The sequence below is a fragment of the Papaver somniferum genome, chromosome 7, assembly GCF_003573695.1.
Source record: "Papaver somniferum cultivar HN1 chromosome 7, ASM357369v1, whole genome shotgun sequence".
Classification (NCBI taxonomy): Eukaryota; Viridiplantae; Streptophyta; class Magnoliopsida; order Ranunculales; family Papaveraceae; genus Papaver; species Papaver somniferum.
This window is the reverse complement of record NC_039364.1, coordinates 174,323,753-174,346,193: the sequence shown is the minus strand read 5'-3', so window position 1 is coordinate 174,346,193 and position 22,441 is coordinate 174,323,753.

Below are 22,441 nucleotides of genomic sequence, written 5' to 3'. Positions count from 1 at the left end.
CTACACACTTCGTTATAAGTCTGAAATTGATTTCTGAACCTCAATTGTAAACTACATAAACTCAACTTTAACAGAAAAAGTTTGAAAAATGTATTGTAGTCACAAATAATATGTTCTAAGGCATTACGTCTAGTAAAAATTGCATTTCTATGTACGTTGATTCAAGAAAATATGAAGGAAGTCAAATTTCACAATAGAAGAAGGATGAAAGACCATGCAGAACTAATCCAAATCCTAATCTATCTTGAATCAAATAGTAAGACAAAGCCAACACAAAAATAAAGAGTTCATAAAAATTTTGAAATTTATATACGTTGACTCAAAAAAGTCTACACACTTCGTTATAAGTCGGAAATTGATTTCTAAGACTAAATCTTAAACTAGATAAACTCATATTTAACAGAAAAAGTTTTAAAAATGTATTTTAATCACAAATAATATGTTCTAAAGCATTACGTCTAGTAAAAATTGCATTTCTATGTATGTTGATTCAAGAAAATATGAAGGAAGTCAATTTAACAAAAAAAAAAAACCGTAGGCACCAATAAATAAATAAAACCGAAACTTTTTTAATTTTATTATAAGATTTGGTGAAAAAATCTTAAAATAAATAAATAAATAAATAAAATCGAAACTTTTTTTTTTGCTTTAATAAACCATTTTGACCTAGCAAAAAAAAATCAAATTTGCAAATAAATCTAAAAGGAAGCATCAATGCAGCATAAGCTTATCAAGTCAATCTTTTTCCCATATGCACCAATTTGTACACCCTAGTTACTTAAGCAAGAATAAGCTTATGGAGTCATTTTTTCATATGTGCACCCAATTGTACACCCTAGTTATAGTTTATGCAACCATCACTTAGTAATTGTTTAGAACCTGCTCGCTCGATACTACATTGCTATTCGAGCATTTCCAATCTGTCTAGAAGTAATTCGTGTAACATCCACAGTAGTTGAAACTTGAAAGTAATGGTAAGGAGAAATTTTACAAGGTAAATATATTTCAACTATAAACGAATTTAACCAAGCATTTCCTTAGTTATGTATAGTTACATCACCATTAAGCTTTAACTTATCATCGTTACAAGTTAGAATACAAATGAAAATTCTTACAGATGGTGAACGCAAGAAAAATCCTTCATAGTAATCCTCGTTTGGTAACATGTTCACCTACATGAAATAGGAGTACATAACTTTTATGATTCCACTGTCAAATCAATCAAAGGAAACATCACATTTAACATCAACTAAATAAGACAAATTTCATATCAAATAGTATGTAAAAACCATATTAATGAGGGGGATAAGCTGAATGATGTTTCTAGTTGAAAAAATGACAGAGACATCCCAACGTTTCCTATTTCTTTAGGTATAAAGATCTCTTTTTTCATAGTCATACTGTTATGCCACTGAAACTGTCATATCGCTTGATAACAATCGCTCCAGGTTTCTACAAATACAATTCGAAAATTGCACAGTTAGGAGATACTAATAAAGTTAATCCAAACTTTAGAAATCTACGAGAAGTTTCTTGGATGAATTCTTATGAAAACGAATTTTACAAAAATGGATTATTATTTTTCCGTGGATTATCTCGCTCAACCAACTATAATTGATATCAATAACAAAAATAAATCAAATGAAAAGTAATTGTCACATGCAAAAGTTTTGTATCATCTCCTTTATATCTGATCCATACAAATTTTTTATCATTGATCTGGTATTAACTTGAAGTAATTAGGGATTTTCAGCCGTTAAAATAAAACTGAGATCGATTTCAAAATCGATAAATCAAACAGTGATGATCATATCAAATAATAAGAATAAATTCAACTTATCTTTCAAACGCATCCGCAGAAACTAAATCTCATCAACTTTTCCTCTCAATTTTGAGTTAATCTTCAAGAGGATGAGTTGATGATGCCGATTTAAATCTTTCAAGTTGAACTGAGCGGTTGTTTGATTATAATATTTAGTTTTCGAGATTGAACTTCCGTTGAAACGACGAGATTAAATTTCTCATTTTTCTCTCCACTCTCTGATTCCATGAAATGAAAATGAGGAATAGAAATTTGACTACCAACGAATCGTATAACATATGAGTGGGAATTTTTGTCATACAAAAGAAGCGTTTTTGGACTAAATCGTTCGCTTATGGATTAACTCGTTCGGGATTTGGTAAATTTGGATCTCCTAATACTAGGATTGAAGGGACAGGACTAGAGTGTCCAAAGCCCACCAACTTTGGGACTAAACGTCAATTTCTATATTCAATTTTCCCCTCTCACTGAACTGAGAAGACGTTGCAGCTGCACCTCCATTCACGGCCGGCAAACCATGGCTCTAGTGGCTGTGTACATATGGCCAGTCGAGATGATATTACAGAGCTAAGAACAACACGACCCAGTGTGTAGAAATTTGTATCAGTTTTCAAAAGAGTTTGGGACCGAGAACACAAGGAAGAAGAAGTTCAGTAAGATGGTGATGAACAAAGGAGATAATGAAGTGTTTAGAGTTCTCATACAATTAGGAAGGATGGGTATGGCTTCGATTGAGTTCAGTAAGGATTTAAGTTCAGTTTTGGGCTGAGACAATATAGAAAAGACTGAAGTTTTCTGCCATTGATATGTGATGATGAACAAGAAGATTCAGAGCTGTTTTATATCTGTGAAGGATTTATGAATGGGTTTGCGTTACAAAATCGAATATTGAAGGGAAGGTGATACAGAGAGGCTCAGAAGTTATTTCTCGATTAACATATTTGACAGTGCACACATCATGTTCGATAGAAGGCCTGAATGACCTTCTCTTCACTACTTCAGGCTCAGTTGCTGAGGATTGATGTTGGTATGTGTGGGTATTTGTTGTTAGAAAAAACGGCTTTGTTATACCAAATTTGCATGGACTATGTTTTGATCTCTAGACCTATTGCCCACTACTTGTTTTTTCATTTGAATAGATAAAACAATAGTCCCACATAGACTAAAATCTAAAGAGTTTTAGACTTAAATACCATAGAATTGGCTAAAAGGGCATGGCCCTTGGGTCATTAGACTTTTGTGTGAGGGGGGGGGAGGCCTAGACTAGGTCAAGGTTGCCTTTCCCGTACGCGCGGTGCTTCGCACAGAAGCACGCACGCCGCCGTCGTCCGTTCGGTCGGGCTCGGGTGTGGGTGTGGGTGTGGGTGTGGGTTCATTAGATCCTATCTTTTTGCTAAAACTTTTGGTACGTGTTTTACACACATGTAGAAGAATCTTCTTCTTTGTCTGCACATGTTTGTCCTGACTTTCTTTTATGTACGTGTTTGTCTTGCCTTCCTTGTCTGCACATGTTTGTCCTAGCTTTCTTATCTGTACGTATTTGTTTTGGCAACACTGTTTTTAACCAACACACTGCTCTAAGCCTGACAAAAGCAACACTGTTTTTAAAGAAGACACAAGACAGTGAAACAACTACTCTCTACTGGTATCATCTCTATAGACTTTGTGAGGTCTAAAGAGAATATTGCAGATCCTTTGACGAAAGGGTTATCTAGAGAGGTAGTTAGATCCACATCGAAGGGGATGGGACTCAAGCTCATAGAATAAATCGCCATGAAGGACACTCAACCTTGTGAATGGAGCTCCAAGAATAAGGTTCAATGAGATAACTAATTTTTGGTGATATCAAGAGATCACTATCTTTGTCCCTCCCTATGGTGTAACCGTATGATAGTGCTACCTGCATGTTTTAGGATGATTTGTCAAGATCTTAATGAGTTCCATGACTTTGCTTAAAGCGGAGTGTGGAAGGACACTCTTAATGGACTCACCTATGTGGATGTTGGAAGTGGGGCCGCTTCCTATGAGAATTTGAGCTTTTTCTCTAGAGACATTCATTAAGTCCGGGATTTAGCCCACGGCCAAAACGGGCACAACGGCAAGAGCTTGGCAGCTTTCTTTTTCTTTGAGACATCAAAGTGTGGTTGTTATTTCTGAATTGCACTTACTGTTGGCGGTTCAAGACATTGTGTTCACCGTAACAACAAGCAGTTCCTGTAACCTATCACTAAGTTAAGGTTCAATCTCTGGGACACCTTAGCCTAATATTGATGTATTATGTTTTCTCGAATTTCGTCGATATGTTTTATCATTCATGTGGGGGATTGTTAGAAAAAACGGCTTTGTTATACCAAATTTGCATGGACTATGTTTTGATCTCTAGACCTATTTCCCACTACTTGTTTTTCATTTGAATAGATAAAACAATAGTCCCACATAGACTAAAATCTAAAGAGTTTTAGACTTAAATACCATAGAATTGGCTAAAAGGGCATGGCCCTTGGGTCATTAGACTTTTGTGTGGGGGGGGAGGCCTATACTAGGGCAAGGTTGCCTTTCCCATACGCACGTGCTTCGTACAGAAGCACGCACGCCTCCGCCATCGGTCGGGTCGGGCTCGGGTTCGGGTGTGGGTGTGGGTTCATTAGATCCTATCTTTTTGCTAAAACTTTTGGTACGTGTTTTACACACATGTAGAAGAATCTTCTTCTTTGTATGCACATTTTTGTCTTGGCTTTCTTGTCTGTACGTGTTTGTCTTGCCTTCCTTGTCTGCACATGTTTGTCCTGGCTTTCTTGTTTGTACGTATTTGTTTTGGCAACACTGTTTTTAACCAACACACTGCTCTAAGCCTGACAAAAGCAACACTGTTTTTAACCAAACATTACCAGTATTTCTGTCATACGCATGGTTTTGTTTCATGCATTTTTCCTCTCGTTTGTAACGTCTTAAACACTATTTAAGGGAGGAGTCTTGAGCTCTTTTGAAAAACAACAGAGAAACATCTCTTCTTCTACTCTCCCTCTGCTTTCAGAAAATAAGTTTTTATTTCTAGTTTCTCTGTTTTTAGCTTTTGCTAACACTGCCAAGTTCTAAGGGTACTCTCTTTGTATGCTACATTGAGGGGTACTATCAGTAGTTGTATCCTGGAGGTGACTCGCCAACTGCTATAGCATCTCAGCGGAGTAGCAGGCGATATTGCCTTTAGGACAGCGTATCGTATACGTTCCTCTACATTTTCTGTGCATCTCCAGCAACATCGGTTTGAGCTAAGTATCTTCTTCTCAGTTACATTATTAGTTCTATGTCCAACATTTGTAATGGGTTTTTAGAGATGATTGAAGTCTGGGAGAACACATCAGAGATGGTTTGAACTTATGGAAGTATGGAACTGTGCTAGAAGACAGCAAGAGATGATCATATTGCAGCTGGTCATAATGAGGATTGAGTCAAGGAAATTATGGAGTCCTGGGATTGTATTGATGCAGGAAGTCAGTGAGGAAAGAGCTTGATTTTCAGGGTGTTGAACTGGAGTTGTATGGACAACAGAAGTGGCTCAATTCTGTGGTAATTTGGTTGAGCTCTGGCAGTAAAAGATGTGTGTTGCTGCCATGGTTTGATGGCTCTATATGAAGGGTGCTTGTAAATAGCTAGGATTAGATATAAAAGGTGATAGGTAGTTCAAGTTGAGGGTTAAATCTGTGTCGGTTAGCCATGGCACAGTGGGCTGTGTATGAGGCGTGTCTGGCATTGGCTTGGACGTGATATAGAAGCTTACAGAGACAGGAAACTTGAGTACCAATCAGTATCGACATTGGATAAAGCTTGGGCCGTGAAAAAAGTTAAGCAAGGGTGATGTGTCCATTGGTTTAGAATGTTTAGTGGCTGAGATTTATAAGCTATATTATATGTGAATGGCCAGGATTATTGGAGGCTGTTTAGGTTGCGATTTTACAGGGAAGAGAAGACATAAATAAGTCGGTGCAGGAAGGACTTAGATATAAAAGGAAGGATAAGAAAGTTACAGAGATCATCTCATACCCCTCTACAGCCGTGCACAACCAACAGAGAGGATCTCTCTGCTCCTCTCCAATCATCATCACCACCTGCATATCCATTCCATCCACCAGTTTTGCATCTCCACCATCATACATTACCAGCATATCACCATATCCATCATCCCCAGTTCTCTATCCACTACATAATCTCCATCCACTTGCATACATCATACCACTATAAGTCCATCCTCCCATTACCACCAGTTCAATCCACGTACAGCAGCTGGAGCCAGGCTTTGAGCAACAATACATCCACCACCAGATCACTGCACAGGCTTGAGTTCGCGACCAACTACAGCAGCGACAACAAGACAAGTCATACAGTTCACCTTCACAACATCAGTTCACTCCATAACATTCACTTCCACCTTCCTGCTTGTTTTGGTTTGCTGAACTAGTTTCATATTTTGTATTTGTTTTTGTGTGGTTGCCATGAACTCCATTAGCTAATTGCACTTGATTAGGGATGATTTTGAATTCCGAAACATGAACTCGAATTGATATTTAAACTACTTTGTTTTCTTGCAATTATTTGTTATTGCTTATTCTCTACCGTACCAATAATGTTTATGAATTATTTCTTAATCGTTTAAGTTTCAAATTGTATGGTTGTTTGATGATTCTTATTGCTAGTTTAGAATTTCTTCGACCCGTAATTGTCTAGAAACTATAAACATAAGTAGCAATATATGAGTATTGATGATGGGACTTTGTTAAATATCCATGTGTAGAAATTGACACTTGTAGGTAATTCATGCTTTTGATTTTATCACTAGGAACAGTCTTATTTCATGAAGCTTAAAGCACTTGTTTAAGTCACACCTAGAGAGCGTACTTCTAGGAAACTTGATAAGTAAAATCCGGTAGTCGAGCGCTTCCGTATCCGGAGAACTTAGGAGATAATAACAGAATAGTTGAGCGTACTAATTATTCTAGGGTTGTTAGTAACAAGGTACATTGCAGAAACATAGCTATATCGATAAGATTCATGTTTTGTGACCGAGAAAGAGTCTTTGATTATTCTCATCCTCATCGTTTGAATTATTTGTTTTGCATTGCTCAGAAATTTAATTGACAACTTTATCTCAACTCTTCCTTAGGAACGAAACTGCTTGTCATTGTACTACTAGTTAGTGTAAGAGAAGTAAGGAATTTATTTTTGCGAGTTTGACACCTCGTCAGAGACTATAATTCGGCCACTAGGGCCACCTAGGGGTTCAAAGGCTTGTTGCACATGTTAGGTGTAAATCGCGATGCCTGCGACAGTGAGTTAGGATTTTATTTTCTATCTTAGATTTGCTCGGGACCAGCAAATAATAAGTTTGGGGGTATTTGATAGACTCATTTATGTGTCTATTTTGATCTCGATTTTCTATATTGTTAGTACCCATTTTTGTACTTATTTTGGTATTTTATGTCTTTGTAGGTATTCTTGGAGAAATAAACGTTATTGGAGAAATCGACTCGAAAAGTTGGTAAAGGCACCCGGAGGACACCTACTCTGCGGACTCTCGATTTGGGATAAGGGGCATCCAATTGATAAGGAACACCCCATGGCTATTTGCACCCCTTGTCTGGTTAGGGGGCAACCCATCTTCACCATTTAAACATGGATTTTGGCGGGAAGATTATTTTCACCTACAAACTTCCCTGCATTTGTTTTGGGAATGTTTTTCTCGGATTTCTTAGCTGGCATCGATTTATATTAACCCGTGACAACTAAACAGGATTGGTAATAGGTTGAAGTTCGAAGTAAAAACAAGATATATATGGAATCACGAGAAAACATGGGAGGTGGTATTTCCGTGGAGAATGGAGTTTTTTGCATCATTTCTGGCGAGTTTTTATCGAAGATTTTCACGGGATTTGATTTGGATTTACTCGTGGAGATAAAACAGGGATGGAAGTTGGATTAAATTTGAATGAAAAGAAGATTTCGATAATACAGGGAAGAAGAGAAATATTTGGGATTCCTGTGTTGATTTTGGAAGTTACGTGGAGAGTTGGGGGAGGTTTCTGTGAATAATGAAACGCTGCAGAGGAGAATTAGCAGCAGCAGGTGAAGAGTAAGAAGAAGGTTGCATTCGACACATACAGAGTATCGTTTTCAAGAACACTCTGTCGCAGAAACTGTGGTGTAATAACAATGCTTTCCAAAGACCTTCAGAAACTGCAGAAACCTTTAGCAACTATTCTCTGTAACAGTAACGTCTGTAACACTGTTACAGCGTTACAAATTCCTGTGTTATTTAATTTCTTCAATAAAAACACCTTTTGAGCTATGGATTATTATCTTGAGTGTGTTTTTACCATGAAGAGCTAAAACCCATCACTGGGATGACGGAGGAAGCCCTTTTTCATCACTGTGGTAATTATATTAATTCTATTTATGACTTTTGCACTAATTAAAATTGAATTATGATTTTGGTTAATTAGTTGTCATTTCATTTGATGGGTCATGCTCGTTTAGATGTTTTGATGTCCCATGCTTAGGATTTACGACTAATATTTTTAGAATCTTCCTTGGCAAAAATAAGAGTCCATGTCTTTATTTATTGAGTTATAATTGTTTAAAAGAATTAATATTTGAACCTTATGTTATGGAAATCGGTGGAATCCGGAGTCCCAGTACCTCTCGATATTATTGTGACAATGTTGTATATATAAATTACGTCTAAAATCAATCTTTATAAGTCCGAGTGAACGACATACTACTTACCACTATAAAAATCACATCAGGTATCTCCGGAATTGGTTCCAGAGAGTTGGTTCGTTGCGGATCCGTTGTTGTCTTTGTTTTCCCCCTGGGATTGTCCTTTTGGATTTCTTCGAGTCTGATGTAGCGATCTTGGACAACCCTAAGCTCTCCTTCGGAATCAAGGGTTCGGTTGTGAAGCTCCACGAAGATAGCCGAGGTTCTATCAAGTTTGTACTTGTAGCAATTAATGCTAATTTCTGGATTGACTTTCCCGATTGCTTGGCATGTCTTCTGCCACCTGTCTGTATATTGCATTAATGTTTCCCAGGGTCCAATATCTAAAGCAAATAGCCTATCTAACCTTGCCTTTGTTGACTTGTTGTACATGTATGTCTCCAGGAACACCGCAGACAATTGCTCAAAAGAGTCAATTGAGTTTGCTGGTAAATTATCATACCATGCGAATGCTGATCCCTTCAAGCTTGCAGGAAAGTACCTACAAAGTACTACATCATCTCTTTCCTAATGGGCAAGGACACGAGTGTAGTGTCGTAGGTGGGCAGCGGTATCTGAGGTACCATTGTATGCTTGAAATGTAGGTACTGGGCATTTCGGAGGGATAGGCTCCCTCAAAATGCGAAAAGACAACGAAGATGTTGTCGCTTCTTGGAGTACTTCTTCCAGCCTTGCGTCTGCGTGGCCGGTTTTTAGTCCTTGTATTTCTTTTTTCATCTTCTCCATTTACTCCATGACCATGTTCACATTGTGAGCATCTCTGGAAAATGCCTCATCATAATAAGACTGAGAGGGCTTGTAAGTTGGATCCATCTCATACGGATCGTGGTGTATCTTTCTGGCTCCCCCTGCTGGGTTAGCCTTTGGTGGGTTAAGATCCACCTTTCGTCTTCCTGAGATAACACCGTTCTCACGCCTCTTTAACGGAGGGTGAGTTTTGTAACCTTCGATATGTACATCCAGCATATCTTTGAGGTTCTGGTTCTTCTGGGCCATCACGTGCATTGCATCCTCATGCTCCTTGTTACGTAGTAGCAAAGCTGCTACTTGTGCTGCCACTTTTTCTTCATTGTGGATTCCACCACCCTGAGGAGTGCTGTCGGCCGAATCCTCGGAGTCATCCAATCCTTCTTCTATGACCGGAGCGTCGGGATCCAGCTGGATTGGAGTTAAGTTTCCCAACCCTCTTCCTATAGGAGCTAAGGGTAACCCTGCATTGGCCGCAGGTGGCTTCGTAACATTGGGATGCTCCGTTAACGGCATGTCGTAAAGTGGTTGTGCTCCCGATGTTTTCCCCATCCCTTCAGTAGGGGTAGGTGGTTTTTTGGTAGCCGTTCTTCTTGTTATTTCTCTTTGTCCGTCCTCAGTTTGATTTCTTTGATTCCCTTGAGATGGTTTTTGAGATATTCCTCTCATAACCGCTGGTCGTGAGCTTGTTGGTACATCACTTGGTTTTTGTATGCCTTCGGTCTCTAGTTGTCCTGATGACACAGAAAAAGTGAAAAAATATGCTACTTGGGTGCCTTCGTTAGAAGCAGCAATTAATGCTCTGACACAGAAGATGGCTAAGCAACTTTTTCAGAAAAAGTAATGGAATGACGTTTGAAAAGATAGGTATTTAATTTCATATGACACCCTAGGAAAAAAAACAACCTTAAACGTTGAAAACAATTATAAAGGGTGTCAGATCTCCAAGGAAAAGGGATTATTAAATGCTTTGTAAGATCTTTTCTCTTTAAAATTCTCACTGAGATTCCTTAGTGCTCAGAGGTACTCAGATCCAAAGGATACTCTGTCGAAAAAAGTTGTTTTAGTACAAAACAAAAGTTTTAACGTTTTGTGAGTGCGTTTTTGCGGAAAACTTTGTAGATCTGTAAGATTGCAAGTCTGTAGAGGCTAATAACTCAAAGAACTTACGTAAAAAACGGATGAACAAACCACTAGAAAGTGGGATTCATCGTTGTAGAACTCAGATCTCTTCGTTAAATAAGATGCATAAGTTAAAAAATAAAGGAACATAAGAACTCAAGCTTGTGAGCAAAACCTTCTAGCGCCAAACTGTGACTACTAATTTTCCCATAGTCTACATAATGTATACAGCTCAGAGAATATGATACTAAGCAGTATTGGTATCTCCGTTGAACTGATAATACTAAGTAATGAAAGGTATTAAAGATCACAATAATAACGAATGACACAAATATAACGTAAAGTTATCGTGAGACACAAGAGATTACGTGGATCGACTTTTGTCTATGTCCACAGGGTAATGAGTGATTATTTGTATTAAGTTGTAGTGGTTACAAGGATCTTAAATGCTTCCCAAAGTAATAGAGAGAACTCAAGTCAAAGTTAATACTTAATTTCTAAACATTAAAGAGGTGCAAGCTTAAGACTAGATCTCCTTCTCCTAGATATTGAATACCCTTGGTTTGCTGGTGAAGCTTGGTATTTATAGCCCCTTCTGCTCCAGGTATATCTTTGCTGTCTTTGGATCCATGATTCCATGATATACCTTCCGTAAAAATGGTACCTTCGTCCACCGCGTGCTTTCTCCAGTCGGACTCTGCCACCTCAGCTGACCCACGTTTCTTCGGGAACTTCCCAGCCTCAGTACAGATTGTACCTTCGTTCACCGCTAACCGTTGCCAGTCAGACTCTGCCATATCATCTCTCTGCACGTGCTTTGACTAAGCGTGTAGATAAGAGATTTGTGCATTTAATGCTGATTAAATATGTCATCTACCTCTGTCCCTTCGCCAGCTGCCTCTCTCTAGACTAGGCTTTACTTTTTTATCTTGGCCGTCGAGGTATGCCTTCTCGGGATAAGATAAAGTAGATCTGCGAAGGTGTCTTCTGCTACTCAGGTTCTTCTGTATAGTGAGAGCTATACAGTTATCTTGCATGCACCCATTGAAACTGTGACACGTGCTCCGCATAATATTGATATTCACACAAGCTAAAGTCGCGATCAATGTACATAACTGTTAAAGACACCCGTCTGAATTACTCAAGGCACCCAAGGAATAAGAGTTGCACTGTCACTCTTCCAAAACTGACAGGCTAAGGAGGGTCACTAAAGGCTGCCATCGTCTTCTCCGACTCACAGGAAAACTTGAGTTATGGTTTTGGGTTAAATTTTCAGGTGAGAATCCGGTTGAAGACAGATGGAGGATGTTTACTTCTGGAGTTCAAACGGGTTGCTAGTTGCGATGTGACTGCCAGAGACAATGGAGGAGATTAAGAAGGTGAAGTTGTATACTGTCAGTATCGAAATATGGTGGATGATGATGATGCGTAACTGAAAGAAGCTGTTGATGGTAGTGATCATGATGGAAACAGTATAGTGATGATGGATCTCAGGTGATGGAAGAACATGGTGCTATTCACCGTCAACTGAGAAAGAAGATAGGAAATGATGGATCACCGCTGTTAGTGGTGAGTGATAGCTAGAGATGCAGAGAAGACGGTTACGGGACTGAGCAAATAAAGGAAGTCACGGAGAAAAAATTCCCACGGAGAGCCTGGTATACGCGGAAGTATTTGTCGGAGCTGAGAATTCAGGGGGAAAATATTCTCACGGAGGTGAGAGTGTCCGCGGAATATTTTGGTCGAGAATTGAAATCCCGGGACTTTTATTTTTCACGGACTGGTGTATGTCCGAGGAGTGCTGGCAGTTGAGAAGAAAACGGAGAATGGGGTACCGCCATTGGCAGGTGATGGATCTATGAAGAGAGGTTTCTGCCATTGTTGATCACATCAACGTGGTGATGGCAGTTGAGAGCGAATGGTGGTACATGTTCCGGTAGTCAGCCAGAGAAGTAGCTCATGTTTTTAGCTGTGATTCATGGCAGTAATTCTGTCGAGAAGTAATGGAAGAGTTCAAGTAAATGGCAGTGAAGCTGTCAGAGAAGAATGGAGAGTTTGTTGAGCGATGGTGTTGACGAATTCCAGAAGGAGTAAGTTGGTTTTGTTTTCGTTGTTGGAGTTATAAAAGGAAACATCGGAGAACGAAAAGAAGTCGAAGGGAAACTTATGGTGAATATCCCAGGAGGAGTTACGGAGGGATTTCTAACCGTAGACCAACTCCGGAGGACCTACGGCTGAGTGTTCACACCATACGAATTTACAGTTGAACATACGGTTGGGTCTTTACACCGTAGTGAAAGTCAGTCGAAGCTACGGTGAGGTTTTATCACCGTAAGAAAACTCAAGGAAAAAAGAAGAAGGATATACTGTCAGTTTCCTGTAACTGACAGGTCAAAGACTGGTTAATGACAAGAAATGGAATGGACTCTTTGGTGTTGTTGCAGGCCCATATTTCTGTTTAGAGAATTCTTTGCACGACCAAGACTAGGCGTGAGCTTGTTTTGGGAATCATGGCTAGTTTTGGCAATCACTTCGACCGAGGTTTGTGCACGGGCGTAGATACAATTTTGAGATCTATAAAAAGAGAGTTTTTACATATTAATCATGTAATCTTTTATCAAGCCATTGGAGAGAAGAACTCAAGAGAAGAAAATATATGGTTTTGGAGTGATTCATCAGCGTAACTGTTAGAGCATTGCTCGGTTGAACCCACAAAACGTTGGTATGTCAAGTTTGGTTGTCATATTTTAGTGAATCAAAACTCATTTTAAGAGTCGCTTGATTATGTACTAGAGTCAACTTCGTATAGGTTAGCTTGAAAGTATTAGGATATGAGACATTACAAGTATTGCGAAGACTTGAAGAAGTGAAGAAGTAAGAAGCTACAACGACAACATCATCCTTCCACTTGAGGTTAGTGATATTTGACTTGAGCTGTTTCATTACCTAACGTATCTTTCAAATCGTGCATATTGAAAACAAAACTGCGAAGCATGAACACTCTAGATAGACATAGTATTAAGGAATACAATGCGAGGTGTATTGCTTAACCTTTAAACTTTGCAGATAAGACATCGACAAAATCGTTTAGATGCTATTGTGATTATGTATGGGTATGAGGTGAGGATTTCATCCTAGGAAACAATATTTTACATGTGTTTTAAGAAAGTAAGTTCATAAACTTGTTTATGAATCGAAAAGGAAATCGCCAGGCATTATTGGTATTGTTATTCATTGCATATCTCGTGAATAACCGATATGTGTGATTTAGTATAACCGCTCATGACTTGTTTGTGTTCTTGGTAAAACTATTCACAAAGGCCTGACTTATGTATTGGTATGACTTTTATTAGTGAAACCGATCTTAAGTAATCACCTGAGATGGTATGATCGAGTTTGTGATTTGTGTATGACCGAATCTGGGTAAAGGGGAACCGATCCTAGTAATAGGTACAACACATCACAAAGGGGAATCGATCCTTGTATGAGGTGCAGCAAGTTTGTAGCATAATGGGGAACCGATCCTATGGACATGTGCAACACATTTTTAGGCAAAGGGTAACCGATCCTATGGACATGTGCAACACGTATAAGTTAGATACCATATATATGTGGGGGAACCGATCCTAGTACCTAGTTAACCGAGTTTTGGAAAGCTAGTGTGACTATGCACAATACTCACATGGAGGTAGAACCGAAACTTGTTTTGGTTGAACCGTTAAACCCATGATTTGTGATTGAGTGTTCTTGATCAATCACATAGTTCTTGAAAGTCAGGTGAACCAATTCTAAACTTGTTTGGAAGTGTGGCAGATCAGTTTCAAGGTTGTAAGTATGAAAGAGGACTTACAGAGTAAGGATGTCGACACACTTTGAACAAAGGAAGTAATGTTTATCTTTTATTGTTCAAAGTTATTCCTTAATAGCTAAAGGAAGAAAATCCCAGGATCGAAACATAATTAAGTTAAGAATATTTTAATTAAGATCTTAATTTTATTTTAGTAAAATAAGAATTAGTAATGTGCATTTACTAGTTATAGATTTTCCAAAGAGATTTTCGGTCATTATTTTGGACAGAGCATTTCCAGGAGTTATGGAAACCGAATTTGTGCTTTAATGAATATCTTGAGAATATTTTCAGTTTTGGAAATTCCTTGGTGTCCAAACTTCCTTGTCCATATATATTTGAAGTTTGCATTTCTAGCAAACTAATCCTTCGTGACAACAAACTTCCTAGGTTGTGTTGTTACTGGTGAAGCCACCTATTCGGAGAGGAGAGTAACCTAATTAGGCGAAATCTCTTACGGCCGCTCAGTTTCAGGTCTTTTTTGGGATTGAGAAGCTCTATTAGTACCATTGGTGGGAAACTAGATAATTGCGGTTTATCTTGTGTTTTCGATTGATTTGATTGACTAACGGTGGTTGAATTTTGATTGCACCTAGTTTGTTTATGCTTGAGAATCTTCTCTTCTGATATAAGATTCACTCAAACTAGATCGAAGTTTCGACAGGGATCTTTATACTGTTGTTAGTGCTAAAGACGATCTTGTGATAATCCATTGTTAACAGACTCCATTTTGTGCGTGATTGATCACAAGAAATTCAAGTTGTTGTGTGCATGTGATTATTGAAGATCTAAGAAGATTTGAAGACAAAGAAGATATTGAAGATTTCTGATTTGGGGTTCATAATCTTTGGTGTGCACAATACTTGTTTCGGTATAGAGGATCCAACTATAATCGGTTTATCCTTGTGGTAGATTGGCATGATTAGTTGTGTAGATCGGCATCAATACAATTCTTTGTGATTAAAAGTATTGATTGAAAAATCTTAACAATTACCTTTGGTAGTTGAACATAAGATAGATCTAAGAACCTGACAAAGGAGTTTATTGAGATCAACAGAAGAGCCTTTGTCGAACTCACATCACTTGGTTGAAGAGAGTTTCTACCAAACAGATTTGTTGTTCCTTTACTGTTTGGAATACGAACCAAAGGAATTGTTCCAAGTACGTGACTTATTCATAAGTTGGAGGCGTGGGAATATAGACGGAACTAGGTGAACTATAAGTTTAGTTGCTTGGTCTCAACTATACGAAGTTGGTTTAATTTTGTGTAGCGGCTTAATCCTGAGAGTATTCAATTCTGGACAAGGTCCCGGGGTTTTTCCGCATTTGCGGTTTCCTCGTTAACAAAATCTTGTTGTGTCATTTACTTTATATTTCCGCATTATAATTGTTTTATTATAATTAAAGTAAATTACACAAACGTTAATTTATATTTACTTTATAAGCAATCTTATTGTGTTTGGTTAAGTCTGAACCTTTTTATCAAGTAAACATACTTTGTTGATGTATTGTCTCGATCTCGTATCCATAGACGATCACACGAAGTGTGAACCGATTAGTTGCATTGTCTCGACTCAGTCCATAAAAAATCACTTTCGGAGAAAGGACTTATAGGTAGTAAAAGTTTTAGCTTGAGGTATATTTGGGTACCCTCGCCTTTTCAATTGGTATCAGAGAAGGTAAACACGAAAAGATCTAACAATCTACGTTTGATGTGATCCAACCTATAAGACATGAGTCAAAAGAAAGTTAAGCGAGAGCGAAAACTTAAGAAGGACTCAGTTAACGTATCGTAAGACTTTGGAAGTTTTGATTTTAAAAAATGCTTAGAAGGGACATCCTCATCGAGTTCTACGAGCTCAGTTGAAAATACTTCTGAATATTCTCAAGATGAGATTAAGTTAAGTCATGTACTGATGATCAAGGACCTCGATTCTGAAAAATCTTCTATAGGAGATGAAAAGGTTGATCATGTGAGTGTAAAAACTTCCGAGCTACAAGAGTTAAAAGAATCTTTTGACTCTTGTGCAACTGAACTCACTCTTGGGCTAAAAAGAGAAGGAAAACTTCTAGAAAATAGGTTGTTTGCAAGATGAAAATGAACAACTTGTTCATGATCTTTCCTCCTTGACAACGGAATTAGATTCTCTCAAGAATACATCTTCCTTGGAGATTCAATCCTTGGAAGAGAAACTTGTTGAATCTAAAGAAAGGACTAACTCTCAACAAAAGAGTCTTGAAGAGAAGCAAGGTACATATTTCTCACGAGAAAAATGCCTTGAGGCTGACCTAGCTGCTTCCCTTGAAAAAATCAAGATGTTGGAAGAAGAAAATTTGTACTTGAAAAAGTTCAATGATAGCACAAACAATTTAACCTCAATATTAGAAGCAAGTAGAAATCATCGTGATACACGAGGATTGGGCTATAAGGGAATAGATGCTTCAAATATTAGCAAAGAGGTAAAATTTGTTAAAGCTACTAATTCTTCTCAGCCAGAGGCTTCCACTGATGACAAAGATGCTCATATTTCTTGTAAATAAGAAAAGTCTGTCAAGCCTAAGAATAGTGTTCAACCAGCAGTAATCAAAGAAGGCATTTCTGCTAATGTCATGAAACCAACAACGTTGAACAAAGACAATAAGAATAAGAAGAAAACTCGTCGAGCTCCAATGCAAGAGGATCCACAAAAAGGTAACATCAAAACTCATACTTCGTATATTTATACTAAGCACTGTTATTATTGTGGTAATAAAGGACACTTGCAGTGGGGATGCAAAGTTCGTAGGATGCAAGATGCAATTTCTTTTGTATCAAACGAATTGGCTAAGTTTTATTCTCATAAGAACTCAGATCGTTATTGTCCTAAGTTTAGGCAAAAGAAATATTATAATGATAATTCAAATTTTGCATATCACTCGACAAGGCCATCTCATAAAATACTCGAATATAGAAAAAGAGATAACTTTGTAAACGCAAAGACAAGATCTGATGTTCCAAATTGGAGAAAGGGTGTTTCTCAAAATATTAAAAATGACAATGATCCTAATGGTATGAAGGAGAAGGCTGCTCCTGCAAAACCCAACTCTAAATGGGTCCCGAAGTCCTCTATATCCAAGAAGGGACCAAAAGTTAGTCACAAGAATGACTCTCAGTTGTTAATTGTTGGTGACAATAATTACAAGAGTCTTCTTGAAAGTCTAAAGAAAGAAATTATGTCTGAAATCTCTTGTACTAGTAAAAGTTGTGATAATGACACTCGTCATCACAAGTCAAAGAAGAAAAACAAGAGATGGAACAAGAGAAAACAAACTAAGCAAGAGGTCAAGAATGATGATTCTGTCTTAGTCACTCGTGACGAACAAGACAAGGATCAACTCAACACAACCTAGTTGTGTTAGAATGTTCATACTCACCTTGGTGCTCAATTTTTTGAAAGGTGAGGAAGCACATGAAACTGAGCACATGATCTCTCGGTTATTATATGACTAATTAACATCTTTAGGAGATTTCTTTTCTTCTATACTCATACTTTCTCTAGTTCTCTTCTTTATGCTAATTTTTTTATGTTTAGGAGCTTATTTTACGAGTTTTTAGAGTTTTTTTCTCCCCTTTGGTTTATGGGGGTGGGGAGGTCTAGAACCTCCCATTTTTTAATTCTTGTAATTACGTTTTTTTGCTTTAATAAACCATTTTGACCTAGCAAAAAAAAAACTCATACTTTCTCTATCTATATTTGAGGTTTTGATAGAAACGATAATTGTGAGTTTATGATGTTGATATCTACTGATCATATATGTGTAGCTCTTGTTTTTCCGGTTAAAACGAGCCAAAAATCACTGAATTCGGACATTGTATGCAAAAGTTATGTCAAAAACAGGTTAGTGTTGTGATCCGTTACAAGTAACACTTGGGGTACGGATCCTAGTGATAGGTGCAATATGGGGAACCGATCCTAGTGAGAGGTCCCCATACGAAGAAGTGTAAAACTGTTTTGCACATAACTTCTTCGTCCGAACTCGGAATAACCTCATACTTTTTGCGTTGTTTTCGAAATTCAGTTCCCTACAAGATAAAGGTAATTGCAATACTTGATTCTTTATTGAATATTTATGGTGTATTGCATTTGTGTTTATGGGATGTTTGATTTCGGTTTTCTAACCTTGATATTCGATCTCATAATGTTGTGAACCCTTATGGTTTGGGTGACTTTTTGATTTAGCAAGATTAAGTTCTAGCCCATGTTGGTAGGCTTTATCAAAGGATCATGAAGGGTTCTGATAGAAACAATATGTGAAAAAGTCACAATATGTTGAATCGGTTTTGGTTTAGCATAAAATCATATGCGTTTCGGTGGTTTTCAACTTTTGCTTGCAATAGTTAAAAACCGGTTTTCAACCTTTCTCTGGTAAAGGATGGTTGTTGTTATTCTTTTGTTTTGCATAAGGATGACAACATAATGATATTTCGATATCAATTCTCCCTGGAAGAAGATGCAAACATATTGGAGAAGTGGATGCGAAATTTTAGGTAACAATCTTGTTAGTTAATTGTTTTCTTGTTTAAGAAAAACCTGATTTTTATTTCCTATATTGATTGCTTTGGCTTAACAAAATTTCGGTACAATTGATGTTTTATTCCATGATGTGTGTATGGATGTGTGTGTGATTCAATTGGTTACGGTTAAGAAAAACTATTGTTATCTTGCTTTATTGTGTGGTATCAATTGTTTAGGCTTATAAAATTTCGGTACAATTGCGGTGCTATAATGTCTATGTGTGTTTCAATTGCTTCCGGTTGAGGGGAATAATTATGCAAGTTGATTTATTTGGTTTGTATGAATTGTTTATGGCTTAACGAAAGAAAAAGTGTACGGGATCGATTGTTTAGTCCAATTCGATTCCGGATAAGAGAAACTAAGTTTATCTTAGTTAGACTTATCAAAGTGGAGGATTCGGTTATTCAAGTCTAATCGAATGCCTTAACAAGAAATGCTAGTTAACTAACCTAGTACTTGTCTTGTTTAAAAGTGAAAGGTATAAGTTATATGGATAATTAGAGCCTTATGAGAAAAATAGAGTTATCTTTATTTTGGTATTATCGAACGAAGCGGTTGTATTTGTACAAACGGTTTAGCAAAGGAACTAAGGTGCTTATTTATTTTTGGTTTGCTAAACTATTAGGGAAAATTGCTTCGGGCAATTGTTTCCTTGATAACATATCAAAACAAATTACTTTGTAGTTTCGGTTTTGATATTGGTTATCAGAAATGGTGTGTGGAACCCTCGTTCTTAACTCTATAGGTTTGCAAGTCTATTTTGAGATTTGTAAAATTCTTTTCGGTTTGTCCTTTATTTTTTCGTTTCTTTGTCATTTTGTAACAAAAAGGCGGAGAAATATATGGAGTAAACAAGTGATACTTGCATTGATTTTATATTGATTGTATCACTAAGAAAAAGAACATTTTTGCTTGAACGTTTATCTAACGAAAGAGTGAAAGCATAGACTAAGGGGGATTAACATATCATTACCAAGGGAATAACAAAGAAGTTCGGATTGATAAAATCTACCTATATTACCTTTAGGGGGAGTATTAGCTTTGTTATTATAATGTTAACGACATTTAAGGATTGAATATATGCAGGTTATTGTGCTTGTTAGAGCATAGCTCGGACGAACTCGCATGCGTTACTATATCAAGCATGTTTGTCAATGTTAGTGATCAAAACTATGAGTCTTGATTTCTAGTCTATTATAGCTAAGTATCGGACTAGGATAGAAAAGTGTAGTTGAGCTCAAGGATTTCATGGAGATTCATCATACAACGACGAAGATCTACTCAAGGAACCGTGGAACTTCATCAACAAAAAGGTATGTGGAGACTTTAACTTATCTATCACTCAAAAGTCTATCTATTCTATCTTCTACTTCTTATGAGACAAAAAGTCATATGTTATATAGACTGAATCATACACATTTGACATTTCGAGCTGAGTATTCACTACTTATATTTTTCTCGAAATCGTGTGTTGGTAAAGTGTTTCGCTTTGATCAAGTTTATCTTCACCTAGTGACGAAAGTCATGAAAAGTTTCAATTACTTTGAGAATTGCTCTGACGTGAAACGGTATGTGAATAACGGCTATATAACGTCCTCTGAAAATGTCTCAATGATTGGAATGAGATTTTAGATTACATAACCATGTATTCCTTAATCCGAAGTTTTCGAACTTTGTTGATTGAGAGAAACCGGAGGAATTGGCTTTGCCAAGTCCGCGAACCCAGTCCGCGAACTCAGTCCGCGAACTGACGGAAGTTCTCTTGCCGAGAATTTCTGCTGGGATTTTCCAAAAACTCGTTTGGGTGTTTAGTCCGCGAACTGACGGAAGTCTCTTTGCCGAGATTTTCTGCTGAGTTTGGAAAACTCTACCGGTTGCCTTAAGTCCGCGAACTTGTTTGTGAGCTTAAGTGGTTATGATCTAAAGATGTGCTCTAAACATGAAACTTAAATTACTAAGGAATGCTTTATGCAAACCGTGGCTATAAAGTTCATGAGCCGATTCATCGAATCAAATCATCTTTGTTTCAATTGTGTCTTGTGTAATTACATAAGATCTCATAGCAATCGAATAACTCTCTAACTAGTTCATTTGAGTCAATTGAACTAGTTATGGTGAAGAAGAACTAGGTTAATATGAAATGCTCATATGGTTAACCTTTTGGGCTACTATTGTAGTTACAGGAAATCCCACAACACACCCCTTGTATTATCATGACTATAATTTTTAGATCTAAACTTATTTGATATGAAAATAAAGATAAAAATAATGAAAATAGAAAATAAGACACAAGATTTACGTGGTTCGATCAATTTGATCTACATCCACGGAGTTAGGTTTCACTATGATTGTTTGTAATTACATATGGATTACAATTGAGACTCTATTAATGAGTATTTGGAGCTCTCTCTCTCTGGTTTTTGGGGAAGAATAAAAATATAATAATAATACAAGTTACTTTTATCTCTCCTACCTTTCTCTTTATATAGATATTTACATAGTGGATGACAGCTCATATGTGGTGGGATACAGCTAACATTTCCCCTAATTTCGGAATCACCGTGCGATGTTATCGCAGGCTCACGTTGGATCTTAATTTGCACACATGCTACGTTATCTCGCAAGCTTCCCTACATTCTCGCGAGATCTTATTATTGTGCGATATTTGGATCCTACATCTTGCCGCTATTCGGAGTTAGTCCATACAGATTTCTAAGCGAAATATTGGGTGGTGTTGTTAGACCCCCGCTTTTTCAATTGGTATCAGAGCAGGCAAACACTTTTAAAGACCTCAAAAGTCTGTGTTTGTGGCGATTTGACTATATGGACCATAAAGTCTCAACCGACGCTTCACCAGGTTTAAAAAACAATCGTAGGAAAAGGTCTGATAAACTGGTTACTCTTCAAAAGAGATTGGAAGAAAAAATCCGGATATATTCTGGTCTTGCTGCAGAAATTGCAACTCTTAAGGATTTGATATCTAGTAAGAGTCTTTCATTAAATATGAGAGAATCCAGTTGTTCCTTTTTAAAGATTTGTCACCATTCAGATAATGTTCAACAATCGCCTGTTGAGAAAACTGATGTGACTGGGAACCACTCAGATAAATGTCAAGAGTCTATCTTATATGGATGCTCATCTGATCATCCTCAACAAGCCTGTATGTCTTCTTTAAGGAGTCTGGAGGCTGAAAGTAATCCTTGCAAGAATACTTTGCAACCTTGTGTTACTCAAAAAGGACATACAGTTCTGTCAGGAAATTCCAAAGAGAAAAGTACTGATAATATGAGTAATCTTGCCTTGTGCTCTACCTCTTCCCTTCAATGGTGTAGTGACAGTCGTTGTGGTCTTTTTCTACATGTGCTAGGCGATTCTCCACTGTGTGTGTGGTCTATCGTTTCTAAAAAAGGAGAACTTCCGATTGGTTGTTATTCTTCTCAATTAGAACCAGAAAATATTGATACAACTCTAAACAACCTCTCTTGGAAAAAGACAATGGATGATGATTTAGATCAACTTCATAGACAAGTTGTGTGGAATCTTGTACCGAACAAGTCCAAAGTCTATAATATTGGT